This window comes from Onychomys torridus, chromosome 3 (assembly GCF_903995425.1).
Source record: "Onychomys torridus chromosome 3, mOncTor1.1, whole genome shotgun sequence".
NCBI lineage: Eukaryota > Metazoa > Chordata > Mammalia > Rodentia > Cricetidae > Onychomys > Onychomys torridus.
The window spans coordinates 84,783,387-84,805,704 of record NC_050445.1 but is presented as its reverse complement, the minus strand read 5'-3'; the positions used below and the strand labels follow the sequence as shown (position 1 = coordinate 84,805,704).

The window sequence follows — 22,318 nt, the reverse complement described above, 5'->3', positions numbered from 1 at the left end:
ATGGCTCAGGGTCATCTTCTGTGAGCTCCTTTATGTCCCAGGTTGTGGTTAAGGGGTGGGAGATGAAGCAGCCATGCGGTTTCTGTTAAGAGCGGCATCCCTGGAACCTGGCTGCCTTCTGAGTGATTTTGGTTGATGTGCTTGGTTTCTCAGTGTCCTCCAGTAAAATGAAGATGACGAAAGTGCCCACCTTATTGAGCTAATTTAAGGACAAAAAAATGACAGTGCCTACCACATGGTTGACTATACTAACATATTGACCATACTAACAGTTTATGTTCTTAGAGCAGGATACATGTGTAACTGATTTGATCATCACCCTGTTGAAATACATCACGAATGTTTTATGCACCAGGTCCGGGGTTGATAAAGGACTGGTTAGGCTCTAGCGGTTGCTGGAGTTAGAGGTCTAGTCTGCATGCACATGATCATAGTAGAAAGAATGCTCTAAGACCAGTCCTGGCCCTTTTTGCTTTCCTTTCCAGTCTGAGTTCCTTGAGGCCAGTCACTGGCTCCTCTGCTTTTGAGTGACTGGAATACCCAGGACAGTTTTGGCGTACAGTTGGTACCCTATTAATGGTGTCTGAAATGTGATTTTGCAGCACAGGTTTCTCCCCGGGCTGGCTTGTGCTTTGCAAACTCTTCGGTGAGAAGGGTGGTAGCATGCACATATGCCTTGCCATCTGTTGTTTATTGTTTCTGTTAGGTTGTGGTTTGTGTTCCTGTTGCGTGTTTCTTTGGTTTCTGGAGCAACTGCGAATATTATATGCTTGGGGATCAAAAAAAGTAAACTATTTATAAACAGTAAAGTACCCTTGGGTTTGGAAAGTGTTTTTCTCAAATGCGTGTGTATTTGGTGGCTTTATTATAATCTCACTGATGTATCATTAGACAGTTTGCAGATTGAGGCTCATCTGAAAGATGGGGAGGTCGGCGTCCAGCCTTGTGTAACCAGCACACAAACAGCCTTGGTGATAAGGCCCTGGTGTTAACGCTGACCCGAGCGATGTATTTTTAACTCAAGAACATATAAACAGTTTAGCCTGCTGATGGAGTTTATTCTTGCCTGAAATCCTTGGCATGCCTTGGTTTGGGTGTTCTGGGGATACATGTGGTCTTAGGAGAATGCTGTGACCACCAGTGACCCATGGCCCCCAACCCTTCATTTTAGAAAAAGGAATGCAGAGTTGGAATGAAGGGAGATGCTGGTTGTTGATTGCTGTGGTACATTTTACATTGAACTTTAAAAAGTACCTATTCTCTGTGTCCTGGAGACTTGAGGCAGGAGTAGAGAGCTGTTGACTCACATCTGTTTGGTCCCTGCCTTCTCCCCACCCTCTGCAGCTACAAGGGGTCTTTGCAGAGTCACAGATTAGAACAGACTTCCTGCTGCCGCCTGTCCACTCACTCCTGAGCGTCATAGTGTCTTCCTACCTGGTTCCATCTGCCCATGCTACCATGCCCAAGCTTGTTCTAGCTTCTGTACTGCTGTTTGTCTTGTATATATCTGGAGGAAGGTTCTTTTGTCTTGGAGGCTCCTGTCTGTCCTTCTTAAATGTTTCTTCCCCTGGAAACTATTTTTTGCATTCCCTTTGACTTGCATTCCCATCTGGAAGACCCTCTCTTACTTCATATGGGCTTTTCAAGGTGTTCATTTGGTTGATACCTGGCACCCTAAGCTGCCTGACAGCAAAGACCAGCTTCCTTTTTAATGCTTCATTGTTTTCACAGAATCTAGCATGAAGTCTGCAACATACAAAATGCCCGGGCAGTACCAATGCAAATGTAGACAAGGGCATTGACATTTGTTCTCTCCACTCTGGCAGGGTCCTAGATAGCCTAGGCTGCCCTCAGATATGCTAAATAGTAGAGAATGACCTTGAACTTCAGATTTTCCTGCTTCTACCTCCCAAGTGCTGCCATTCCAGGCTTGTGCCACCTCACCTGCTTTATTCAAGGATAGGGATTGATCCAGGGGCTTCATGCCCCTTAGATACTTAGCCTACTGATTGAGCCAGATTCTTTGTCTCTGCTTTTCTAAGTTCAGTAGAGATAATCAGACAGGATAGCTCAGACTTCCCAGGGCCCATGTATCTGTCCGTTTCCTACTGACCTATTTGTCTGGTGGTCTCCTTCATCTCCTACCAAGTGCACATGTTGAAAATGTAGAACAAGGGGTGGGGATTTAGCTCAGTGGTAGAGCGCTTGCCTAGCAAGCGCAAGGCCCTGGGTTCGATCCTCAGCTCAAAAAAAAAAAAAAAGAAAAGAAAAAGAAAAAGAAAAGGAAAGAAAATGTAGAACAGGAAGGTTTTAACACCTTAAAACTGGAATTTAAAAGATGATGGACAGGCAGTGGAAGTACTGTATGGGACCTGTCTCTCACGTGGGGTCCCTGGACTCTACTTCCTTGCTGGAGTCTTCCCCATGGCTGTCCTTGGCAGGTGGGCCAGACTGCACAGTTCTCTTCTGAGTTGTGCTTGGCTAGGGCACCCACTGCGTAGTTCCGAACTGTTGACACGGTCTCTCATCTGCTCTTTTGCTAGAGCTGCCTTGCCTGGTGGAGTCTGTTTTGGGGAGGGTTGCTTCTCACTTAGACTAAGGCTGTCTAGACACCCTTCCCCTTGTGGTTATTCTGCTCAGTTTATGCTGAGCCCTCGCCAGGCAGCTGGTTTTGGTTGCCTGAGCTCTTGGTTACTCTGCTAAGACCTCCCTGACAGAAAGCATGACCAGGCCAAGGTCGTTTTTCTTCCTGTGCTCTTGGCAGAGGGAAGGATTGCTCTCCTTGACGGGATCGAGTACATATAGCATTCAGTACAGATTACTGTACCCTCAGGGGACAAAGCCAGCATGGCAACACACATTTGTAGGGAACACGTACAACAGGAGTCTCTGGCCTGGTGGACTTGTAAATCTGACCCTTTCTGTGTAGCCCCTACTCCATCCTCAAATACACAGACCCTCTCCTCATGGCAGAAGAGTCATTGCTGACCTGGCTCAATGTGGGTCCTCACTGGGCACTTAGTTTCACAGAGATGCTGCTAACACAGGTCATTGGGAAGCGGAGTCTGCCATGAGCTCAGCCTTATATGTTTTGATGATTAGAAGGTAGGTCTTGGACTGGGGCTCTGCAGGGAGGCCTTTGTACCTGCCTGGACTAGGTGGGGGAAGGTGCTTTGTGAGGAGGCTTTGTTCTGTTGGGCAAGTCTTTATTTTTAATTTATATGGTAATAAATGTTAGCAATTATTAAATCAGAGGAAAACTACAAAAGAAAGGATAATTGACCTCATTATTCAGTGATGAATATCATTTTGTTGTATAAATTTGCAGTGATGTTTCAATTGAATACCTGTTTCAAATTATGGATGTCTGTTTTGATACAATGATATGTTGTATGGTCCAGGGTGGCTTTGAACTCCAAAACCTTCTGCCTCAGCCTCTAAAGTGCCATGCTTGACTCTAATTATGGTTTTGGGTTTACTTATTTATCTGTTTATTTTTTATTATCTTTTTATTCTTTGATATTAAACTGTAATTAGTTTTTTTCTTCCCTTTTCTCCCTCCAATCGTTTCCATGCACTGTTCTCTCCCTTGCTCTCTCTCAAATTCATGACCCCTGTTTCTTTAAGTGAGTGGTGTGTGTGTGTGTGTGTGTGTGTGTGTGTGTGTGTATTCCTAAGTATATGAATACAACCTGCTCAGTCCATATACTGTTACTTGTATGTATGTGTTTGCAGGGCTGGTCACTTGATATTGGATATCAACAATTTCAACTTACATTTTAAAGACTCAGTATTATGCATATTTCTCTGTATGGTTTGAGTCATAATAAAATCTTCCCTGATATTGAGCCTCTTGAAAAAAAAACCCTAACTGTTGCTGGTCATCCTTTTGTGCGTAATAGTTTATGTACTTCTTGGTTCCCTAGGCTGAGTTACCAAGTCTAGGTTGCTCTTGATAGGAAAACTCTTAAGACTTGCTACGACTTCCCCCAAGAAAGCTGCTGCCAACCCATGGAGAAGCTTGTGCTTGCTTTTCTCACTCTCTGACATTCCGAGACGCTTCTTTGTGTTCCGTTACCGTGGACCAGAGACCCGGAGAGCCACCTGTGCTCTCCTTGTCTTCACTTCTTTGGATGGTAAGGCCGACAACTTCTCACTGCTCACCACAGACACTGCCTTTTAAAGTTTCCTTTGTTTCTTATGTTGACTCCAGCAGTTTACCTTGGTGTCCTTAACTGTGGACTTGAGACTTGGCCACTGTTGAACTCTCTAGAGCTGGTGTTTCTGAGACAGGGCAGGTCTAGTTCTGTAGAAAGCTGTGCTCCTGGTGGCCCTGGCATAGTTTTGACCCTTAAGCAGGACATGCTTTTTCTTCCCCTTTCTTTTCCTTTTTTTATTGACTCGAGTTGCTCTTATGTTCCACAAAGGGGGATTGCAGTGGCTCTGTGGCCCCCATGGAGCCAACTCAGCCCACTCAATCCTGGTACCCTGTCTGTGGCCATTGTGCCTGGTACCTACAGCTGGTAGGAATCAGAGAAGATTAGCGTGGCCGAGAACCCTCCAGGAACAGCTTCCAGCAAATGGAAATTATTTTAAAACAAATTGATGTGGTTTTTCTGTCAAACCTACTTGGAACATAAACAAGGTTGGACCATAAGCTGCCCCCCTTCTACAGACAAGCCTGTGTTTAGAATGTGGCTTTCAGCAAAGTAAACACGGTCTCTAAAGTGAGCTGTCATTGTGTCTGATTTGAAAAGTAAAAGTGGCAGACTGGGGCAGGGCTGGCAGACAGTTCTGATACTGTGCCTAAGACATCCCTCGTCCATTTCTCCTCCTGCCGCCAAGATACCACTTCCTGGAGAGGTTTCTGGAGTGAGGAGTCACTCGGTGTTAAAAAGATTAAGGGGAAAAACACTAGGGCAATTTCTGTGGCCAGATAACTGTTTTCATTTTGCCCCTTTGCCACGTGGGAATATCAGAAACATCTTGTGAAACACTTAACCCTTGTGTGCTTGTGAGTATGTACTCTGTACCCTTTCCCAGCCTGTGTGTATTTGAATTCTCTGCCAGGCTCAAGATCATTCCCCCAGCCTAGGAACAGTGTCTTTTTAAATTGGCCACAGTCTTCCTAAAAGTCGAAACAATGCTTTTAATGTTCTGATTATGTATTAATGAACAACCAGGCCAAAGGGCGCTTGCCAAAAAGGTTACAGTGAGAAGGCCACCAATATCAGAGTGAACTTTGCACTCTGGGAGTGTGAATGATCTTGGGTGAAAGGAGTTTATTGCACAAGGGGAGCAAGTAGAATCTCTTTGATGTTGGCTAGCATCCTGGCTCCATTAGACTCTGGGGCTTCCCGGTTAACCACATCTCTGCTGGCTGCGGTGGTGCTGGAGTGTGCTGCCCAGGGTGGCCAGGACCTTGCTCTTGACTCTGACGGGGCAGATACTGTGCAGAGGGATCACTGGCCACTCACATAGAGACTCTTCCTTCAGCCAACTTCAGTAAATGCTAGCTAGCCTGACTCCAGAACCAAACAGCTGCACCTCCCAAGTTTTCCTCTGGAGGGAGTTTTGGAGAAATAGCATGCTATTATTCTAAAACCTCCTGCCCCAACCACAGAAAGAGGTTAGATCCTAATCTTAATATGACTAATTTATTTTCTCCCCAATGCACTGACATTTCCTCCTGCCTTCTGGCTTCTTTTTAATTTTTGAATGGCTGGCCATTGGGAGCCCTGCTTCCCATAGCTTTATTAAATAATTACTTAAAAGAAGAAAGAAAGAAAGAAAGAAAAAAAAAAAAGCTCTTTCAAAATCTAGAGACTGTGGGAGCATCAACTCCAGCTCAGATTTTGTGCCTAGAGGGTTGGCTGAGCCTGGGAGCGATCGTGTCCTTTAAGAAGCAGAAAAGAGGTAATTTGGTATGAGGAGGCTGTAATGGAGGTATCCCAGGTTTACCATCATAAGTGTGGGTACTTTGGCCTCTCCTGTGTCTTCTAGCATGAAAGGAAAAGGTTATTTGTACATTGTTGGTGGTATTGAAATGAGGTAGCATTTTCAGTTTGGAATTTTCAGTCCTGAGGTAGTGGGCCTTTTTTTTTTTTTTTTTTTTTTTCCTTTCCCTTCCCTTCCCTTCCCCTCTTAGCCCCTTCCTTTCTTTCTTTTGTTTGAAACAGAGTCTCACTATATAGCACTCACTGTCCTGGAGACTCACAGAGATCCCCCGTCTCTGCCTCCTGAGTGCTGGGTTTAAAGGTAAGTGCCACAACACCCAGCTCCTTTTTTTCTTTTTAATAAGTAGCTTAATCATGATAGAGTGTGAATACCACAGTCATCTTTTAAGTGTTGAGAGTCTGAGTTTTTAGTATGTCCAGCATCATGCAACTGTCACTCCTAATTCTGGGGTATTTTTATATTTTGTACTTAATGGTTTTTAATTTATATTTTATTTATATTTGTGATGGGGCACAAAACCTCATGCTGGTTGATGTCTCCATCTCCTCCTCCTCCATCCTCTAGGAATATCTACTTTCTGTGTTGATTTGCCTGTTTTGAATGTTGGCCATAACTGGAAACATACGGTACCTGACCTGTCGTGCCTGCCATCTTCTTTTGCTTAGCCTGATATTTTCCAAGTTCTTATGTATGTACATATTATTCCTTCTGCTTATTTCTTAAAAGGTTATCTACTTATTGGTGTGCATGTATGTGCATACACTCTCATATATGAGTGCTCAGAGAAGACAGAAGAGAGTGTCATCTCCCCTGGAGCTAGAGTTACAGACACTTGTGAGCAGTCTGATGTGAGTGCTGGGAACTAAACTGGTTCTCTGTCAGAGCAGCAAATGCTCTTAACTACTGAGCCATCTGTCTATCATCTTTACGCCTTTCAAAACATCTGAATAATACTCAGTTGTTTAGATATAACACATATTGTTTATTCGTTTATTAGCCAGACATTTGGGCTTTCCTTACCTTTTGGCTAGTAAGAATAATGCAGTTATGATCTTTTCCCCTTCAGACAAGGTCTTGCTCTTAGCTCTGCTCTGCCTTCTGGACATTGGGGTGTTGGTAGGCATGTACCACAAAACCTGGTATGAGTGTTGATGTGTAAGTTTTTGTGTGAGGGTTTATGTTCCTTGGATATGTATGTACATGTGGAATTGCTGGGGCATATAGTAAGTACATATTGTTTTTGTGGGGAGACAGTGCTAGGCTGTTTATGAAGAATCTGTGTGTATCATTTTAAAAAGAGACAAGTAGTATGATTTTAGGTAAGGTTTGAGTTGTTCCCCAGGGATGTTCCTCTCAGGTTTGTTGTCCTCAGACTTTTAGAACTCTTGGGGTCTTCTGATAGAAACAAACAGGTGTTACAGATGCTCATTAACTTGGTAAGGTAATAATATCCCACAACCCATGTTGAGTTGGAAACACCAAGTTGAAAATGTATTTGCCACCGGTAACTTGTAGCTTAGTAACACAGTGAGTGGTTGTGTTGGTTGCTGGGAGCTGTGGCTCGCTTGCTTCAGGACTAAAGATTAGACCACACATCACTACTAGTCTGGGAAAAGACCACATTCAAAATTCCAAGTATGGCTCCTACTGAACATGTCTGACTGTTGAACCATCACAAAGTCCAAGAAGAGCAACTGTCCGTGCCTAGTGACCCCCGCCTCTTGTTTGCAATCCCAAGGAAAGCAGTAAATGCAGCAGCAAATGGCTGTGATTACTGCGGGAACTCTAGGTGCCAGAGTCTCTGCAGGTTGGTTGTCTCGCTGGCCTCTACCAGAACAGACAAGGGGACTTGCTTTCTTGCAGCCGCTGAGCTTTGCTGTGCATCTGCATCTATCTGGGCCTATAAATTTTGACAGAAATGCTGTATGGAGGCTGCCCAAAGGTAGGCAGGGTAATTGCTCTGGACAGGTTTACAGTAGAGAGGTGTGAAGTGCTTGGTGGAGACCGGAAGCTGGGGGAGGGACTACAGATTGAACTTGAACAGTTTCTGGGTGATGGACTAATGCAAGTAATTGAAAACCGTGGCTCTGGTGCTTTTATTTGGAAAGGAAACCACAGCTTTCAGTGGTTTCTTTTAAAGCAAGAAAACAGAGCAAAATCAGCTCGATGGGTTACTCAGGAGGTTGGTTTGGGATCTTCTTAAGCAGTGTGGAACCTTGGGTAGGCAATGATAGTCTCTGCTCTTTGCTTTTGTTTTCCCACGTAGTCAGAACTGAGTGGGACGACGTGGTGAGGGTGGGGACATCCTCGTGTTGGTAGTAAGCTTTTTAGGTACACTTTGGAAGCACTGATAGCCGCGCTCTTAGAACCTCATTTTGTGAGATTAGGCAGTGGGTGCACCTAAGCAAGACATAGTTAACACAGTAGATGTTTAGGTAGCCAGTAGGCTTAAAAAATTACTAACAAAATATAACAATAAATTTTTTTAATAGACCCCGAACTCAGAATTATGATGGTATGTGGGCTGGAACCTGCATTTTAAAAGCTTTAGGAAATTACTTTGGATTTGTAGTATGAGAGCCCCCTGTAGAGTAAGTATGCATGCCTGAGCTCAGCTGACACGTGATCAGTTGCTTAACTTATCCTCAAGCCAGCTGGGTATGACCCTTGGCTTTTCTGATGTGTTCTCTTACTCAAAACACTGTCTGTTCTTGTCTTAGTTTATTAAAACCCAAACCAAGAACTAGATTCAGTTTCAACCTTTTCAAACTCTCTGAAACAACTTGCAGAAAGTCCTTTCAAAAAGGAGGTATGAAAAGTGTGTGGGGAGTGGTAGCACATGCCTTTAAACCCAGAGGCAGGTGCATCTCTGTGAGTTCGAGGCCAGCCTGGTCTACAGAGTGAGTTCCAGGACATCAAGGGCTACACAGAGAAACCCTGTCTTGAAAAACCAAAAATCAAAACAAAACAAAATAAAAAAAAAACAAAAAACCAAACAACAAAAAGGTGTGTGGGAAAGTGGAGATGATAGTTTTCCTTGAAGTGCAGCAGTTCTCAATCTGTGGGTCTCAACTCCTTTGGGGATTGAGTGACCCTTTAGCAGGGGTCACAGATACCCCGCATAACAGATACTTACAGATTCATAACAGTAGCAAAATTACAGTTATAAAGTAGCAACGGAAATAATTTTATCGTTGGGGGTCAGCGCAGCATGAGGAACTGTGTGAGGGTGGCAGCGTGGAAGGGTGAGAGCCACTGTGAAGTGTGTGGTGGTTAACAGTCAATCTTGTTAACAAGGCTCAGGTGGACCTTTATGCTGCCTTGCTGCTAGGAGATTCATAAACCCACTCAGGGCAGCCAACCAGACCCCCAGCTTAATTTCCTTTGGTTGAAATAATAGCCAGCCGCTGTTTGGTGATCTCCTAGTCTTCAGCATGTTGAAGACACTCAGATAGTGGTTGGAGAAGGCATCATCTGTACACACCTTTAGGTTTCATGTCCTGGCTGTAATGTTTCTTTGGAAAATGAAGGAGAGTGATTTTAAGTGAGACTGAGGAAAGAGGGTCAGAGAGTCAGGGTGAGAGGGTAAAGGGATGGGGTGACAGGCACAGAGGATGTCTTTCTCCCGTGATAAGAAAGGTCCTTGGAGGCCCAGCAGCTTGTCTCTTGAATGGTGGTTACTCTAGCCACACACTTGCCTCTGTTGTGTCCTGGCATCTTTGGGGATTGCCAGTTTGGAGGGTCCAGCTTAGAAACAGGAAAGCATGATTACAGTAATGTCTCCACAGCAAATAGCATCCGTGTGGTATATTACTGCAATACTGTACCTGTCTGCCTGCTCTGAGAGGCAGATGCAGTGCAGGTCTTGCACACTGTGGAACCCAGGGCCGAGGAACCTGGGTAGTGGTATGTCTGGCTTCACAAAGAACACTTTGAAGTGCTACCTGCTCCTAATGGCAACAGAGCCAACAGTTAATATGCAGCTGTTGAGAACAGGAGTGTTTGCACAAGCAACCTTCAAGTTTTCTGATCCTTGATGAAAGCTAGTTGGTTGTGAATGATTAACTTCAACATGCATGAGGAAATATTATCCACTTAAGTGTCAGGTGTATTTTTATGTAAGAAAAAAAATAAAACTAACCACACCCTCAGCTGTTACCATTTGGGGCTGAGAATCTGTGTGTGCTCATCCAGCATATTTAAAGCAGGGTGAGGAATGTTGGTGCATGGTGTGTGGGAGCTCCTCACTGGCCATCATATTCTGCTGGGAACAGGAAGAAGGGAATGGGCTCTGTAAGCCACTGGGATGTATAAATTCATTGAGTATCTAAAGTCACAGAGAGGTATTTGGTAGGGGCACTCCTCCATTGGGAGACATGTTATATGTGTAACATGGAAAGAGTATGGGTAAAAGGGTTGGCTTGAGAAATCGGCCCCAGTGTCACTTGGCTAGCAGTTTTCACAAGAGCATTTGAGGCAGGGCTTGACTCTGTCACTGGGGAGCCCTCCTTCCTAAGCACTTCGATTCTGGTGCCCTCAGTGCTGGGAACGCTGACAGACAGACAGACAGACAGACAGACAGAGGGAGCATTCGCTGGGGACTCGAGGATAGCCATTGATGTTGATGGGGCAGTTATCACTTCTGTCATTTACCTGGGAAGAAGAATTGTGACTAGGCTTTCATTTGGAGTAAGAGTGGGACAAAGTGGGGGGAGGGTGAGAGAGGAAGGAGTTTGGGAAAACCAAAGCCGACCAGAAGGGGCCGTTTCATAGCCCAGGTCTTCCTGTGAGCTTCACATAGCTTTGAGTAGTGGTGGCTGAAATGGTGCTGTGGAGTTAGTAATGCTTGGAGGTGCTAGACGTGATGCTGGGGCTTCAGTTACTTCACTGCAAGCCCACAGCTTTGCTCATTTCCAGGGCATAAAGCATGCATGCCGTGGGAGGGAGAAAGCAGGTGCTTTGCCTTCCCCCCTGCCTCTTTACTGTCCTCAGGTGCAGTGCCATTTGATATTGGCAGTTCTGAAGTACATTGAGCGTATTGTTCCCAGGCTGCTGGGATTAGTGCCGACATAAACGGTGGGTCCTGCCGCCAGCCTCCTGGATGGCGATGGAAGAGAAGAAACTCAAGCTGTAAATGAATCTCTGTTTGGGGGCTTTGTAGTGGTAAATTACACGAATGTCTGACTTGAAAAGGTGCCTGGTTTTATACCATCATGAATACCCAGGCCTTAGATAAATATTGACACCAGCAGTGTGACAGGTCTACCATTCGCCTCATGCCCCTAGGAATAAAAGCTCTTTTCTCAGGTGCTCATGACCTTATACCCCTGACGGGTTTGCGCAGGTGCTCTTCTGCACTGGTTCTCGAGGTTTGGGAGTTGGTTTTTCTCTTTGTGTGTGTGCAGGTAGAGGCTGGCCTGATCTCAGCTGGCTCTGGCTTGTTGACCATGGCTGAGTCTGCTACAAATGAGGGTAGTCGACAGCACAATTTTGCAGCCATCGGGCTGACCTGGGATCAGAATGCCTCTTAATGATGGTTGTTGGATTTGAAGACCGAGTGTGGGATCATAATAAGAAAGGGAAAACTTGTATAGACCCATCTGCTGTGTAGATGTGGAGCTCGGAGCTGGATGTCTTCTGAGTATACTGCCCGAATCCCACCCAGACCATACTTTGATCCCTCCTATGGAAAAGAACTAGCCTGACACTCCTGAAGATAATGCTGATTTTGTTAGTGGGAACTATGCAGCAAATCACCTCCCTATCCTTATGCTTATGGGCCAGGGAAGTCTTGGTAGGGTCATGATGTACGATGGGGTGATGAACAGGCTCATCAGCTTTGGTTTGGTAGCGTATTTGAAAAGGTGTGATTGGTGGGACTGGGGATTGTTTTTACACAAAAAGTTATAGATGGAAGTTCTAGCTGTTCATGGGGCAGAGTCTCATGAGTGTCCGGTTTTCATGGGATCCTGGGCTTTGATTTCCTGCTCAGAGATAGGAAGATGCTCTGTGGGGTGACGATTCTGCTGCTTCTTACACAACACGGGATACAGAGGATCTAGGTCTGTGGATTGACTAGTCTTTGCACACACAGGATACAGAGAATCTAGATCTGTGGAATGACTAGTTTTTGCACACACAGGATACAGAAGATCTAGGTATGTGTGTTGTATTTCTTGGGATTTTGCCTTTAAATAGAACTCCAAAAGAGGTCATTTATGTCTGACTTTTGCTAGCACTTCTAATCAACTTGGCTGGCCCTATCCCATAGATACAGTAGTGTATCATTCGCTTCTTGTTTAGCTAATGGAGTTGGCTGCTCATATCAACTCTCTAAGACCAGTCTTTTGGGAGCAAATGACCTAGAACTGTTGAGTTTTGTTATGGGGAAGGCATGACATGCTACTGTGAGCCTCACTTGACGAATGAGTAAAAAACAAAGATAGAAATACTTGTTATATAGCCAGCTTTCCTTTAGATGTGATGGGGTTTTGATATATTTGAGGGGAGAGGCCTCAGCATGTCTCCTCTGACTCTCTGCACTTGTAACCCAGTACAAAGGAAGGTCCCCGCTGTAGCAGCAGAAAGCCACCTATGAATGGTGTGCACAGAAATACTGCTGTTCAGACTCTGACCGTAGATCTTGTCAGGAGCGTCAGGGTCATTTCCACTGTCCTCCTGCTTCTCAAGCAGAGAAGGTAATGCTGCCGACAGTCCTTCATGTTCATAGTGTTCATGATGGTTTACTATTGCAGAAAGAAAACTGGCTTCCGGCTGGCCATGCAGCTGACCTCTTAGAAACTGTGTCTTCATTGAAATACTTAGCTAGCTGCTCCCACGCCTCCCTGTGATGCAGAAGATAGGTGCCTGTGCAGTTTGAGTCCTGTCTGTTTTCTCATTTGGTTCATTCACTTCTGGGTTTCTGCCTTCTGCATTTGAGTAATTCTCAATTCTAAGTTTGGGATAGGCAAGAAAGAGGCTGTTGGTCTAGGAAATAATGTTTGCAGGTACATTACACTTAAGTCCATGTATAATGGGGTACATCATGGTAAATTCCAATAAACGTGGGCTTTTATATTTGGATTAAAGATTCTGGATGCTTGGACTTCAAAAAGACTCAGAGTGACATCAAATAAAAACAAATAGCAAGCAGTGGGTGTGATTTTAGTTGAAAATTCAAGGACACATGTATGCAATGGAAGCTGACAGTCCACTCTGCAAGGATTTTTTTTTTTAAATGAGAAGTTGCAACATGGTGAAGTTGTTACACTCATTTATGTCATTTGCCTAGTAAAGCTTTTTATAAGGTAGTGAGAGGAAAGAGTACTGATAACACTAAGGTGAGCTGCTGTTTGTACAATTGTATTTGTTTAAAACAAACCACTTTCATTTCCTCCTTCCTCCCTTTTAGTGGAGGAAGATAGGCAGCATGTTATACACTGTTCCTTTGTAAACCAGAATGTATTTGCCTAGAATTTTCCTTCCAACTACTTACTTTAAACATGAGAAGAGTCTGTAGAGATGGCTCAGTGGTTAAGAGCACTGGTCTCTTCCAGAGGACCTAGACAATTCCCAGTGCCCACATGGTAGCTCACAACTGTCTATAACAACTGTCTGTAACAACAGTACCAGGGCATCTAACATCCTCGTTTTACATCTGTGGGCACATGTATACATGTAGTCAGAACATTCATCAAATAAAATAAGACTAAATAGTTGGGCAGTGGTGGTGCACATCTTTAATCCCAGCACTTGGAAGACGGAGGCAGAGGCAGGGGGAATCTCTGAGTTAGAGGCCAGCCTGGTCTACAGAGTGAGTTCAGGACAACCAGGGCTACACACAGAAACTCTGACCTGAAAGAAAACCAATGAATGAATGAATAAATAAATACCAATAACTCCTGATCATTATATGTCAAGAAGTAAGTCATTATTGAGGTTTTTTTTCATTCATTCCTGTGATAGGAAATTTTGTACTAATATTTTCTCTGATTGGTTTATGTTAGGAGGTAGAGTTAGATTTGTGTGTGTGGAGGGCATACAAAATATCTGTCATTTCCTGGTTCTAGAAAACTGGAAAATGGTGTTTAGGATGGGGTGTGATGGGTGGCCCAGATTGAGAAGTTTTGTTTGTTTGTTTTGATGTATGCCTGTTGTACTCAGAGGAAGTAATGAATCATGGAGTCTTCATTCTTAATGTCTGTTTATACTGTCTGCCAGAGAGACCGGCGTGGAGCGTGGCCACCCCGTGCAGGAGTGCTCCTTACGGAGCTGTGCTGAGATGGTTATTCTTAAGCAGTTATCCTCTCACGGCTCTTAGTGTAAACACACAGATGTGAGTCTCTGGACATGAAGTAGAAAGTCATTGGCTGTTGGAGCAGGAGCTTGGTCACAGTGCTACTGTGGGCAGTGGTTCTGCCAGACTTGACAACTACATTCTGTGAGCCATCTGACGTGTCCATAGGGTAGCCGGTTTCCATCTTCCTGTGCACACCCCAACGTAGTGAATTTACAGCTGTCTTGTGAGCACAGGAAACACACTCTTGCAGTGGATAGCTCTGTAGGAAACTGGTCTCCTGAGATCAGTGAACTTACCAAAGCACTTAGAGAACACAACATTCCAAATTTATTTACTAGATTAATACTTTTTTTTTTTTTTTTATTTCTCAGTCTCACCCACCCCTCATTTCCTGTCCCTTTTGCCCACCTGATTTTTGTTGCTCCCGAGGCAAAAAGTCCATTTCCTGCTTCAGTAGAGCATTTGGAAGATGACTCCTCCACCCTCTCCCCAGGAGCATTACTGACTTCAGAGTAAGTAGCCAGAAGTGGACACTATTCTCAGGCCTGGTGGCCGTCTTGAGCTTATAAAGTGCCTACCTCTGAGGCAGGTCCACACTTTATACTGCAAAAGGTAGACTGGGGCCCAGGGTAGCTGCAGTGCAAGTAATGACTTGCCAAAGCCTCGTAGAGCTTAGACTCTGGAAGTGTGAGTGTGTGGCTCCTTTCTAGAGCTGATAGAATAGGGAAAAGGCAATTCTGAGGGGCTAGACTTGTGACCCCGCTTCCCTCGCACTCCCATTTCTAAGACTGTTTGAAGGCTGTCTCTAATGGTAAAGTCAAAATGGTGGACCTCGGTACCTCATCCCATTTTGGTGGTCATGGTGATGCTCCTCTGGTGGTAGATTTATGGGATGGTCAGGCCTGTGGCAGGCAGCCATTCCCTGCTCAAATGAATGCCTTTTGTTTATAAAGTATTCACCAACCACAGCAATCATGGGCTGGCGTGCACCTTCATCATTGAATTAATTCATTTGTAGGGGTTAACATGGTTACAGACCATGTTAACAAATGACTATTAGGGGAAAATTGTGGACTTCTCAATGTTGGCCTCCACCAAGGATGCTTAAATAATAAAATAAACGTACCTACTTCTTCTCTCTTTGTCCAAACAAAGATTTTGTAAGGAAAACAGATCCTAGAGTCTCCTGTTGTAGACTCTGATGCTGAAAGCAGATGCTGACGTCTGCAGTGGTGGCAGGAACACATGTCAGGTGTTGTGATGCTTTAGGTTAAAATGTTTCCTGGAGGAGCAGGGAGCTCATTCTGTTCCTGTGGCAAGGATTTTAACGGTCCAGTGATTGGCATTCTGAGACCAGTATAACCATTGATTCACCTGCTTGTTGGGTGGGCCAGGAAGTGCTGGGCCCCTTCGCCACTTTGCCCTTTCCTTACCAGGTCCTGATCGCTTGGCCGTGTGACAGCTGCTGTACTTTTTACTCGGCGGCATCTTTGTTCCTCTAGCCCCCTTTCCCAGAAACCAGCTTCCTCTCAACTCCTTTCTGGCTTAGCTTTTTTTTTTTTTTTTTTTTTAAATCTTTTCCTACCACAGCAGATCTACCCTGTCCTGGATGCTTCTGGGCTTTATGTACCCATTGTAAGGGTGCTGGATGCAAGAGGGGACCAAGCAGATAGAGCGTAGAGGGTGTCAGCAAGAGTGGTGAGGTCTGTGGTCAGTAAATTGCTTATAAAATACAAGTAGCCTGTTGGTACAGAAATACCCAAGAGAAGCTGCAGCATACTCATCGGTGAAAACTTTGGGGTTTTTGTTTGTTTGTTGTTGCGTGTGTGTACATTTATTTATTTCTATTTGTGAGTTCAGGTATTTTTCTTACACCTGTGTACCACATGCAGTGCCAGTGGAGGCCAGAAGAGGGTGTTAGATCCCTCTGGAACCATTACAAATGGTTATGAGCTACCATGTGGGTGCTTGGAATCATTTTTCCAAACATTGTTCAATCAGAAATAAACACATTTCTTGGTAGCCCAGCTTTGGTTCAAGATCTACCCATGTGCAACTTTTAGTCTGCTACTGTGAGATACTTTCTGAGAGCCATTTGGTTGTGTCTATTTGGTCAGGAATCCTACCTGACTAGTAAGTTGTAATCTTCAGGCAACAGAAAACATCTTGTCCTAATTTTATCAGAATTTATTTATTCATTTAAAAGTTACCTTATGTGTATGGATGTTTTGTCTGCATGTATGTCAGTGTACCACATGTGTGTAATGTCCCCAGAGCTAGGAGAAAGAGCCACATTCTTGGAGCTTGAGTTAAAAATGGTTGTGACATGCCATGTGAGTGCTGGGAATTGAACCCAGATCATCTGGAAGAACAGTCAGTGGTCTTCACTGCTGAGTCATCTCTTCAGCCCCCTGTATATGTATATTTCTGTATATGTACATGTGTAATTAGAATAAACTGCAGAAAGGCTTATGATAGGCATATGCTCAAACATTTGTTGAATTTGACTATTATTGGATACTAGAGGAAAAAGATGTATGTCTCTATCAGAGAAACCAGGGGGGTGATGTGTATACTGTTAGGACAGAGTACATATAAGTCCTTCTGAGGTCATAGAGGCAGCATGAGTTGGCATTGGAATTCAGAGGCCCCCGCCTGTAGATGCTACTTGGTAGAGTGCTTGCCTAGTAAGTGTTGAGCCCTGGGTTTGATTCTTAGCACTACTAAAACAGGTGTGGTGACACATGCCTGTCATCCAAGGCCTTGGGAGAGAGACAGGAAGGTCAGAAGTTCAAGGTTGTCTTTGGATATAGCACTTTCAGGGCCAGTTTGGGCCACATGAAACACTGTCTTAAAAACAACAACAAAACAACCCAGAGGCTCACACCAGTGAATTGAATTGATTTAAAGAGGAATGGGTGAGCTTTATCCTTATATGGCTGTGTTGTTATGGCTGTGTTGGCTTCTCTTTTGAGTCACCTCTTAGACCTCCTTTATTCTCAGGGAGGATGGTCTGAGTAGCATTTGTAGAATTGGAAATAATCGCAACCCATGACTGCCTTTTTGAATCGAATTAACCAGAAACACCAAATGAGCTGCATGTATTTTGTTGGGACACTATTCACTTCCTATTTTCTTATTCACGGAAGGTATTCCATTGCTAACCTCTGCTTGGGATTATGTGACTGTGGCTTATTTAAGAGCAAGGATGTTCTGTGTGAGAGCCTTTGGGTGTGGACTCCAGACCAATGGTTCTAGCTTAATTGCAATTGTATTGTTAACACTTAATTTAATGTGTATTAACAGGCCCTTCAGTGTAGGTTTGGGAAAGCATCTACATTGGAAAAAGAGATAAGGACATGTGATGTCTTAAAGCGTTTCCTATGTTCACAAACCTGGCAGATTGATGTAGGGCCACAACAGTGATTTCATTGGAGGTTGCTGTGTGACATGTGATTCCCCAGAAGGCACAAACACAGAAGAAACGGCCTAATGCTTGGGGCTCAAAGGGCTCGAACAGTTCTTGTACTTGAAGTTCTAGAAAGGACCAATCTTGCTTTTCTGGCCCCCAGCAGGCAGTTTCCTCTTTAATGGGTGACAAACATTGCAAGTTCTGAGGTTGAAGACGAGATGAATGGCCAGAGCATGAAGTATCATGAAAATGATTTTCCCGGACTAGCCCTGGGGACTGGCTGATACTCAGAATCTGGCGGTTGGGTTGCCTATAACCTTCACGCCCCTCCCCGCTTGCTGTGTTACTCAGTTTAGCCAACATCTGAAAGCTTAAACTATGAAAAATTCAGTGCTGTCCAGGAGCCTCGCCAGGGCTGAGTAATGGGAAGTAGATTCACTTGGAAACCAAACTGCATAGGGAAACCTCACTCAGTGGGGAATGCTTGTCACAGATTTAAGACCAGTTCCTTCTGCTTGGAATTCTGGTCTGGTCTGTTGAGAAGCGGAAAGGCCTTTTGCGGTGCTTCCTTCCCTGTGAGTGTGCCTGTAGAGGCTTGTGTGGGGGAAGAAGTCTGCCCGTTGTGTCGTCTAGTAAAGTGGGGTGACCTCCTCGCCACAGCTTACTCAAAATGTGAGTGGCACTTTTTGTCACTCAGCTTCCAAGAAGTCAATGGATTATTGTTCGCCAACGGGGAGACCACTTGCCAAGTCTGTAACATGTGGTTCAGGCTATAATCCAGGAAGGTGCTGCTCAGATTTTGTAAATCCCGATGAAGCCTATAGCATTACACTGGAGCAGTTTTTGTTAGAATCACCTTCCTTCAAGGGACTTGAGCTTTCCGCTGTCCCTTTCCTGCTGAGATAGTTAAGAACTTGCTGGAGAAGAACTTGGGAGCCAGGCTGGTGGTGTATACGTATACCCAAAACCTGACACTTAAGAGGTGCAGGAAGATCAGGAGTTCAAGGTCATTCTCACCTGTTTAGTGCACCAAGCCCAGTGTGAATTACATTACCTAAGACCCTGTCTCAAGAAAAAAAGAAAAGGAAAAAGAAAGACTTGGATTCGTCCGTTAATATCACTGTACATTTTAAACAAAGCCCTTGTGTTATTAGGAAACAGATTTGTAGTGCTGGGGACTAAACCCAGGATCTTCCAAGTACTAGGCAGGCACTCTCCGACCGAGTACCCCCACAGCCCTGAACTGATATCAGTATCCTACTGCTTGGTGTTGGGGATCAAACCCAGGGCCTCACACATGCCAGGCAAGCACTCTCCCTGAGCTCTGCGATTAACTTTGAGCTTCCATCTTCCTTTTGTAGCTGCCCTTTCACTTAATCTGTTTGCTGACTGGAATATGATTTAGAAGCATTGCTTGCTTATGGTTCTTTCCCATGCAGTGCAACAGAAATTTCATCGACAACTGAAGTGCCCCTCCTCCACACAGTGCACATGTGTCTATTGAGTGCTGGAAATACAGTTAATGTGATAAGGAGCTGAGCCCATACTTTCTGATATATTAAGTAGTTTCAATACAAGGCCACACGGTTAGTTTGGGTGTACATGGTGGTAGCGATTTCTCAGCTATTGAAATTCTCTGGCTCAGGGAAGGGAGCTTGTTGGGAAACATGCTTAGTGAGCACAGAGTTGTCGTGTCCTGTTAAACAGTGTGCTTTTCAGACACGCCTGAATAAAACCTGAGCTGTTCTCTGCAGCCCTACCTCTTGTGTGTTCTGCAAACGGTGGGCCGCCCGGCCATCTTTCAGCAGATTAGCTGAAAAAGTATCTATGGCTGGGTCCAATTGTTCGAAGATCTGCCTGCTCTTTGTGCAAGAACAGGGGCGATTTGTGTTGTGACAATGGCTGATGATGCTCAGTGAAAGCTGCAGTTGGCAGAAACTAAATTCCCAGAGGTTTCTTTCCTTGTGAGCTCTTTGCTCCCTAACAGTCCAGAAATACTTTTGACAGTGTGTGTCCTGCTGACAGATGGATTGTTTTGACAGGAGAATCTGAACCCTTCACTGAAGACCCGTTCACATGTCAGGCAGGAAGGGGCAGCCGTGCTCCTTGAAATAAGTGGGATGCTTTAGATGTGTGTGCACATCAGCTGCCACCTGGAGGAATATGGTTTTCAGTAGTTAACCCTTTCACTGTTCTTGGGGTGGAAATAAACATTCATACTCTTTTCTGCTGGCTTCTTGGGCTAAGTTTATTTCCTTTAATGTTGAAAAATAAATGTTAGTAAGTATAGAAGACAAAGGGTTAAAAAGACTTAATTTTTTTAAGTTGTGAAAAAGAAAAATACATGGTGCTCATAATTGCTTTATTTATAGCAGCCAAAACTAGAAGCAAGCTAAATGTCTGTCTGCAGTTAGTAGATAAGCAAAATGTAGGATGTTCATACCAAGTATTATTCAACCATCAAAAGCAGTGACAACTTTGGCATCTGTGATGAGATTCATCTATGAGCCTTGAAAGCATTATGTCAAGTGAAGTAAGCCAGAAACAGAATGTCTTATGATTCCACTTCACATGGTACCTAGAGAAGAGTTTATAGAGACAGAATGATGGCTGGCATATCGAGGGCAGATTGGAATTGGGGATCTTATGGTGAAAATTTGATACTGGTGGTGGTGGTGATGGATGTGTCTGAGTGTGTGTTCACTGAGCAGCAGCTTACAAATGGTTAAATGTTAAATTTTATGTTACATACATTTTACAGCAGTGAACAAGTAGTGTTGGGAATTTGTATTTTGGCTGATGTCTATTATTATTTTATTCCTTGTTATATTTCCACAGAGGAATTGTGCTGTTTCCCTCTTTTCCTGATAATACATTTGAGGTCTCGCAGTTTCTTCAGGGATTCAGGACCATTGTCTAACGTAAAAGCTAGAATAGCTCTGCCTAGGGACAGTGGCTGTGAGCTGTAGCACCTTTGCTGTGTGCTGCCCATGGTGCTCTGGGAGAGTGCTCCCTTCTAGGCAGTCCCTTGGCACGTGTGTTGCTCTGTGGCTTTTCTGGTTCAGTGACTACCCAGGCTGACCCAGAGAGGGCTAATACACTTGGGGTCTTGTCCCCGGAGCTGCTTGCTGTCACATTGGTGTCAAGTCCCAAGATGCTTCTTTTTCAGTCTCCTCTAGGCAGACCTGATTAGCATTTCTGAAAGCAATGGGGGACATATGAGGGGTGGGAAAGGAGAGGCATGGTTTTTATCTTAGAATGTTCAAAACAAAGCCATCAGTGAGCTGTAGCAAGCCTGCTGAGCCCAGCTCCTCCCCTGGCCATTGCCTTCTGAACCTGTAGCTTCAGGAGCCAGGAGTCCAGGTCCCAGCAGAAACCTGTGCTCCTCAGGCCAGGGGTGGCTGGCAGAGAGGTTTTGTTTGACCCGTCCTTGGTAACTTTTTTTTTTTGAACTGAAAATGTTTTCTCATAAGAATTCAGATTTTGAGCTTCTCTTGAAAGCCTAGCCTGGTGTTAGCACTGGCTCTTGTCTCTGGTGCCTGCGTGGGGAGGTGGGCAGGCTTCATGCTAGTCTCGGTCCATCAGCCACCTAGTCTGCTTGCTCTTACCTGCTCTGGCTTCTGAGAGCTTTTATTAAATTCTCTTCAGTATGTGCATGCCAGTTCCCTGTGATGATGTTCTCTCTACCCCCTAAGACAGTATCCCATACCCTTTTTGATAATCTCATCAAAGCAGAACATGATAGTCTAGTCAGCCCTTTTACTATGTAGGGAATTCTCTCAAACTGGGTTTTCTTTCCCAGGTCTAAGCTGTTAATGTCTCTATACTCATTAATAAATACCTCCCAAGCATAGACAAGCTCGTACTTGACTTCAGTGTGTGGTTTAAAAATTACCACCTTCAATCTTTATGGTAACTTAATCTCTGGACAAATTGCTTTTAATTCAGACTGTGCCATGAACACAGATGGGCCATTAGTTTCAAGTGCAGTTTGACTTTTATTTAGATGAATGTCTTTGAGTTCACAGTGAAATGGCTATCAGCTCTAGGGTAGTATTGATTGAAATGTCTCTGGAGTAAGTTTCAAAGATAGTTGCCATTTATGATTGGTAGTATTGTTAATTGGCATTAATGTCAATGGAACTAATAGCCAAGATGAAACATGTTAACCTCTGCCACACACGCAGGCCCGCGTGGACTTGTGGCAGGGGAAGCTCATTTTGATTACCTCTAGTGGTTTCTGTTCGTGATGGATCAGGCTGGCTGTGCTCAGCCTGTGGTTAAAGAAACTTAGCTGAGTGAACATTGCCAAACTTGCTCTGTCTGCAGCTAAAGCTTTATAGCTTGGCAGTGCCAGGGGGAGAGGCCCAGTTCTGAACAGGATGGGTGCTATTATCTGAATACTGTACCTCTGTGGCTTCCCTGATGGGGTTATCCCCAACATACATCCCTACCAGTTGGCTCCCCTCTCTTGTGATTGCAGTTCCTAATTTTATTCATTGGTGGGCATCCTGTGTTCATACACAGCCTTACGATTCTGAATCTTGTAGTGTTCATTTTCTAAACGTCACTTGAACTTTGTCTATTCTCCCGAACTTTTAAAGTTAATCTTAAATTCTTGTTTAGACCAAGATTCTCAGTCTGACTAG

The 22,318-nt window shown here is 44.4% G+C and overlaps 1 protein-coding gene across 1 annotated transcript in view; it reads left to right on the top strand.

Moving 5' to 3' along the window:
• Lrig1 (leucine rich repeats and immunoglobulin like domains 1) overlaps positions 1-22,318 on the top strand; it is a 101,542-nt gene that overhangs the window by 14,787 nt on the left and 64,437 nt on the right. The gene's annotated exons all lie outside the window — the stretch shown is intronic.